This window comes from Heterocephalus glaber, unplaced genomic scaffold (assembly GCF_053883595.1).
Source record: "Heterocephalus glaber isolate CG9 unplaced genomic scaffold, H.glaber_assembly_v1.0 deba00001538, whole genome shotgun sequence".
NCBI lineage: Eukaryota > Metazoa > Chordata > Mammalia > Rodentia > Bathyergidae > Heterocephalus > Heterocephalus glaber.
Window position 1 is genome coordinate 20,919,265 of NW_028258333.1, and position 7,564 is coordinate 20,926,828.

Genomic DNA, 7,564 nt, shown 5'->3' on the forward strand with positions numbered 1-7,564 from the left:
TTCTGGTTCCAAATGAATCTTTGAATTGTTTTCTCTAGTTCTGTGAAGTATATTGTTGGAATTTCAATTGGCATTGCATTAAATCTATATAGCAGTTTTGGAAGCGTGGCCATTTTCACTATATTGATTCTTCCTACCCAGGAGCAAGGGATGTCTTCCATTTTTTATATCCTCTTTGATCTCTTTTTTCAGAGTGCTGTAGTTTTCAGTGTAGAGGTCTTTTGCTTCCTTTGTTAGATTGATTCCGAGATAGTTCATTTTTTGGATGCTATTGTGAAAGGAATTGTTTCCCTAATTTCTCTCTCAGGAAGTCTGTTATTTGTGTACAAGAAGGCTATTGTTTTTTGAGTGTTGACCTTTTATCCAGCTACTCTACTGAATCTATCAATTAAGTCTAGAAGTCTTTTGGCAGAGTTTTTTGGGTCTTCTATGTAGAGTGTCATATCAACAGCAAATAATGACAGTTTAACCTCTTCCTTTCCTTTTCTTTCATTTTTCTAATTGTTGTGGCTAATGTTTCCAGAACTGTATTGAACAGGAGTGGTGATATTGGACATCCTTGTCTTGTTCCTGATTTTCACGTGAATGTTTTCAGTTTTTGACGTGAATGTTTTCAGTTTTTGACCATTTAGTATGATGTTGGCTGTTGGTTTTTCATAGATAGCCTTAATCAGGTTGAGATAAAGACCTCCTTTTCCTATTTTCTGTAGGGTTTTTAATCATGAATGGGTGTTGGATTTTGTCAAATTCTTTTTCTGCATCTATTGAGATGATCATATGGTTTTTGTCCTTAGCTCTGTTAATATAGTGTATTACATTTATTGATTTACATATGTTGAACCATCTTTATATCCCTGGGATAAATCTGACTTGGTCAGGGTTTATGATCTTGATGACTCTCTGTATTCTGTTTGCCAGTATCTTGTTGAGGATTTTTTGCATCTATGTTCATTAGGGAAATTGGCCTGTAGTTCTCTTTTTGGGTTGGGTCTTTCCCTGGTTTTGGAATCAAAGTAACATTTGCATCCTGGAATGAATTTGGAAGAATTGCTTTCCTTTCGATTTCATTGAAGAGTTTAAAGAGTAATGGCGATAGTTCTTCTATAAATGTCTTGTAGAATTCAACAATGAAGCCATCAGGACCTGGGCTTTTCTTTGTTGCTAAATATTTAATTATGTTGTCAATTTCACTTGTTGTAATTGGAGTGTTTAGAATATTTATATCTTCTTCATTTAACTTTGGCAATTCGTATGTATCTAGGAATCTGTCCATTTCTTCTGCGTTTTCTTCTGTGAAGTAGGTATTGATCTTCTGGATTTCTGCTGGATCTGTTGTGACTTCACCTTTTTCATTCTTAATTTCATGAATTTGAGCCTTTTCTTTCCTTTTTTTGATAAGGTTGGCTAAGGGTTTACCGGTTTTATTTATTCTTTTGAAAAGCCAACTCTTTGATTCATTGATTTTTTTGGTATCATTCTCTTAGTCTCCATTGCATTGATTTCTGCTCTGATCTTTATAATTTCGTCTCTTATACAAGCTTTGGGTTTGTTATGCTCTTCTTTTTCTAGGAGCTTGAGGTTCTGCATTAGGTTATTTATCTGAGTTCTCTCTGTTCTCCTAATATGGGCATTCATTGCTATAAATTTCCCGCATAGAACTGCTTTCATTGTGTCCCATAGATTTCTGTAAGTTGGACTGGCATTACCATTTACTTGTAGAAACTGTCTAATTTCTCCTTTAATTTCCTCTGTGATCCATTGGTTGTTCAGAAGAGTATTATTCTATTTCCATGTGTTTGTGGGGGTTTTTTGGTTTCTTATGCCATTGCTCTCCAATTTTATTGCACTATGGTTTGATAATATACAGGGGGTAACTTCAGTTATTTTGCATTTACTTAAATATGTCCTATGAGCTAGCATTTGGTCTATTTTGGAGAATGACCCATGTTCAGCTGAAAAGAATGTATATTCTGATTTTGTGGGGTGGAACACTCTGTAGACATCTATTAAGTCCATTTGTTCAAAAGCTTGGTTCACTTCTAGTATTTTGTTGTTGTTTTTTTGTCTAGATGATCTATCTATTTGTGACAGTGGTCTATTGAGGTCCCCCACTACAATTGTATTAGTGCTTATTTGGTTTTTTATGTCCATTAATATTTGTTTTGTATAGTTGGGGGCATTTGTATTAGGTGCATATATATTTATGATTGTCATCTCTTCCTCTTGGATTGTTCCCTTCACAAGGATATAATGACCATCTTTGTCTCTCAATTAGCTTTGGTTTGAAATCTATTTTCTCTGCAAATAAGATTGCTACCCCTGCTTTTTTCCAGGTTCCTGTCGCATGGAGAACTGTTTTCCATCCTTTTACTTTCAGTCTATGAATGTTTTTTTGAATTAGGTGTGTTTCTTGTATACAGCATATTGTTGGATTTTGCTTCTTAATCCATTCTTCCAGTCTATTTCTTTTAATTGGTGAATTGAAGTGATTAACATTGATGGTTATAATTGATAAATATTGACTCATCCTTGTCATATTTTACTGTTGTTGGCTCTTTTATTTTTTATTTTTCCCCCTTTCCCTTTAGTTTCTTGCCTTGCCTGGTGGCTTCACTCTGTTGGGCCTCATGGAGTTGTGACTTTCATTGTCTTTTTCTAGGATATTGTTTAGAAATTTTTGGAGTGGTGGTTTGGTGTTCATGAAATTTCTCAGGTGTTCTTTGTTGTGGAAGTATCTAATTTCCCCATCAATTTTTAAAGATAATTTTGCAGGTTACAACAGTGTAGGTTGGAAGTTATTTTCTTTTAGGGCTTGAAATACTTCACTCCAGGCTCCCCTTGACTTGAGGTTTTGTGTTGAGAAGTCTGCTGTGATTCTGATGGGCTTTGCTTTGTAGGTGATTTGTTTCTTTTCTCTAACTGCCTGTAGGATTTTGTTCTTCTGTTGGGTTTCTGGGATTTTGACTATTACATGTCTAGGTGTAGATTTTTTTTATCGTGGCTAATTGGGAGTTCTATATGCCTCACTTATCTGTATGTTCAGTTCTCTACCTCTGTCTGGGAAGTTTTCTACTATTACTTCTGTGAACAGATTTTTATGTCATATTTACTTTCTCCTTTTTTGTGGACTCCTATCAGTCTTATGTTATTCTTTGCATCATCTAGCAACTGCTGGATTGATTTTTTGTGGTTCCTTACTATTTTTAAGAAATCTCTGTTTTTATGGTCACTAACGGCAATCCTGTCTTCTACATCTGATATTCTTTCTTCACGTTCGCTCAATCTGATGTGAATACTTTCAGTGGAGTTTTTAATCTCCTGGATATCTGTTTGAATCTGTTTCATGGATTCCATTTATTTCCTGTGTTGGGCAATCTGGGTTTCCATTTCTTTCTTATGCTGGACATTCATGGCTCATCTATTTTTTTATCTGTTTCTGTTCTAGAGCCTGTAATCATGTCTTTCACTCTGCTCACCATCTCTGTAGTTATCTGGGAAATTATTTGTGTTTTGAATTTTTCTAGATCCTCTTTCATCTGTTTTGTTACTTCCTGTGCTATCAGTTCAGGGTGTCCTGATGGTTGATTATCATATTTTTCCACCTCGTTTCTCCCAGAATTTGCCTTTGATGAGCTGGAAGTCTGTGTTTGTGCCCTGCCAATGTGTCTTCTCATTTTTAATTCTGTTGTTGGTGCTGTTTTTTGCTTTAATTCCTGGGCTGATACTCCAATATTTCTTATTTTGAGTATCTTTATTACTGGTGTTTAGAGCACCTATGGAGTAATTGCTTCTCAGAGATATCTTCCAGGTATAGCTGAATTTTTTAGGCTTTGAGTCTCTAATGATTCTTAGGCAATCTTATTTTCACTATACCAGGGAGGACAGCTGATTAGATCAGTCACAACACCTTAGCCCAATTGACACAAACAGCATCAAACACAGCTTAGAAAATGACAATTTGTGGTAGCAGTTACTCTGTTACCTTGAACTATGTGAACTAGATCAAAATCTAGGGCCAGCCAAAAATATGTTTGTAGTAAGTAAACCCTTCAATATGGCATATTTACCCTTTGGGATAAGGATTTAGAAGGGGTTGGGGAGGGAGGGGTAAAGAGAGAGGGAGAGGGAAAGGTTAAGAGGTGAGGCTAGAGGACATGGGAAGATCACAAAAATTGTGGGAATCTGTTGAAGACAAAAGGAAAAGACAGAGCAAGAGAACAGAGACAAGTACAGAACAAACTGACAACAATAGGGAAGCTAGGAATTGTATTTACCTTCCTATAAAAGTATCCTTTGAGAGGACATAGAGAAAAAATTCAGAATGGGACAGGAACAGGAAGAAAGAGGGAGAGAAATATAGAGCCAGAAGGGATAGAGATAGAGAAAAAGAAAAGAAAATAGATAGATAGATAGATAGACATACAAAACAAACAAACAAAAAAGGATGTATCTCTGCTGTCCTGGTAGGCAATGTGGGCAGCAATGTGCAGGTCTAAGTCGATTAGTCTCAGCAAGCCAGCTGTAGTCTACTGAGATTCAGGCCGATTTCTGTCTGCAAGGTCCAAGTTGAGGTCCCTGACCTTGTGCAGGATTAAACTCTGCAAAGTTCTACTGCAGGTTCCAGTTGTCCTCCCTGCTAAGCAAGTCCAGGTTTCTGTGGGAGGTGCTGATCCCACCAACTTACCAACAATGATGGTCCAGTGGGCTTCAATTTCCATTGAGGAGTGTCAGAAAGGCCATCTCTGTTGTTCACTTCTGCTCTATCTTCTGCAGCTCATAACCATGGCCTTTATGTTCCCCCTGGTGCTTCTGCTGTGCAGATTCAGATACTGATCTTGTCATCTATGCAGTGTGGTCCGGTGGGGCACAGGCTGCAGGCTTCTGTGGGGCTGGGCTCCAATGGGGCCTCAATGACTTCTTATCATTTGCTTTCTAACAATGTGAATTCTATTGATTACATATTTTGGTTTTATATGTCATCTTCCTCCCTCCCCTGTGTGCCCTATAAATAGGGAGACAACGTGCTTCATTAGATTTAAGCTGAAGACCATTGGAAAGAATCTTTGCGGGTATTGCTATTCACTGCACCATACCCAGGGGTACATAATGGTCTATTAATTTTCCATATTAAAATTGATCAGTGGGTTCCAAGTGACTCAGTCAGATTCACATATTATAAAGTTCTCTGCCATGAACTGAAGTCTTTTATTCCCCCAAATACACATGTTGAAACCCTAATTCCCAATGTGATGGTATTTCTTGGGGGGGTTTCTTTGAGAGGTGATTAGGACACCTAATCAGAGGTGATTTTAGAGGTGATTATGATGGAGTCCTCATGGTAAGATTAGGGTCATTCTAAGAAGGGATAAAAGATAGTTTGCTTCTTTTTTTCTCTGCCTCATGAGAACATAATAAGATGCCAGGAAGAATGTCCTCGGCAAAAACCAAATGTGCCAGCCCCTTGATGTTGGACTTTTCATCCTCCAGAACTGTGAGAATAAGTACCGGGAATCGAACTTGGGACCTTGCACTTGTAATGCAGGTACTGGAACCACTGAGCTAAATCCCCGGCCCACATGATTATTTTTTCTTAGCAACCTGAACAGATTAAGACATTCCTTCATTAGCTTCTTGTTTAATGTGTCCAGCAGCAAGTTCTGATTACCGCCTAAATTCACCATTTCATTAGGAGTTGGAAGCTAACTGAGCATTTTAAAGAAAGACATTGCTATAGGGCCAGGGATTTAGCTCAGTGGTTCTGGAGCCTGCCATGCAAGCGCCAAGTCCCGAGTTCAATCCCGGTACCAAAAAAAAGAACAACAAAACAAGAAAGACATTGCTATGGTTTCAATGTGCTTTGTCCCCGCAATTCATATTCAAATTTCCACTATGGCATTATTGGCAGCTGGGATCTTTAAGAGGCTCTTAGGTGGGCCGGGGATTTAGCTCAGTGGTTCCGCCGCCTGCCCTGCAAGTGCAGGGACCTGAGTTCAATCCCCAGTACCAAAAAAAAAAAAAGAGGCTGTTAGGTTAAAAGCGATTAACATCTTTCTTGACAGAGTAAGTTCTCACTGTCACAGAATTACATTACCGGTAGTTCCTATGAAAGTGGGTTATCATGAAGTGAGGGATCCCCAAAAGTTTTGCCTCAAGAACACATGCCTGCATGCCCTTCCACTTTCCACCATGAGTTGAAGCAGTATGAAGCTTCACCAGACACACGGCCTTGGAACTTCCTAGCCTTCAAAACTGAGCCAAAATAAACCTATTTTCTTTAATTTCTGAATCACTTAGTGACAAGTATTCTGTAATAGCAATTGAAAACAGCATAAAATAAACATTTTAAGTTTGCTATTATCCTGAAAGATAGTTCATATTAGAGGCAAGATAACTGGTTGGATTTTAGAATAACAAATTGGTATCCTAGCATAATCTACAATGATAATAGTCATTTAAAAAGTATAATTATTAACTCATAAATGTTTATTTGATGTAACTCCATCTACTACAGTCATTCTAAATTCCACCCTTTTGACTCTGATTAAAGCTAGTGCAACTCTTAGGAATCCAGCAGGGCAGAGGTGACTGGAAACCTTGTTCTCTATGCTAACTAGACTGTCATGCTGTGATCTTGAATGTGACTCCAGCTGGCAAGATTATTCAGTATCCTGCCAAATGCCCAAATCAGCTTCTCAGTAATTAATGTGAGCTATCTGGTATTCTTCCACCGAATTCATTTTGTATTTCTACCTGATTGATCTAAGAAGCAGTAGAGATGAAAAGACCAGTTAATGTAAGAATGAAAAGGTAGCTCAGAAAACAAGTGTAACATAACATCACATATAAATTAAAAACACAAAATATTATTATTTGCCAAAATACAGTGTGTAAATAGCACAGCTATTAAATATAATGGAATGTAAGATACACATTAACATTTTTGGAGTGTTGTGGAGGGGTTTTTTTGTTTTGTTTTTTTCTTGATTAGGAGACTGAGGGAAAGTGAGGAAATAAAACTGCAGGTAGATGTTAATGAAGATGTTAGCTATGGAAGGAGGTAAAAAGCATCTGATCCAGGACCCATTTACTCCTTTTAATACAGGAATGTCAATGGAGGAGGAAAAAGAAGTTAAAGGAATCTTCTTATTAATAGCCCTTGGACAAATAGATTAATAGTAGATTAAGAGGAATGGGATGTTCTCTTAAATGATATACTTGGCTGTAGTGGATTGACTAATTGGAACGTTCACCTGAACTGAATCATCGTGGTCTGGGCATGGAGGATCCACCTGAGGATTATAACCAATTCCTATAAAAACAGAACTGGAGGACAAATCTTGGCCTATTCATTTTCTAGGAGAAGCTTCCTGCAGGTGGTTTTCTTGATCCAAACTAGGCTATTCTCCTTGGAGAAGGTGCTCTGGGCCTTGCTGTTGCTGGGAATGGCTGCTGTTTTCATCAGAGGAGCTCTGGTCTCAAATGATGCAATTAGTATCTCAGTGTATTCTTGCTATGTTAGGTCAAATTATAGCAAGATGCCATATATATCCATTGTTTTTTTCTA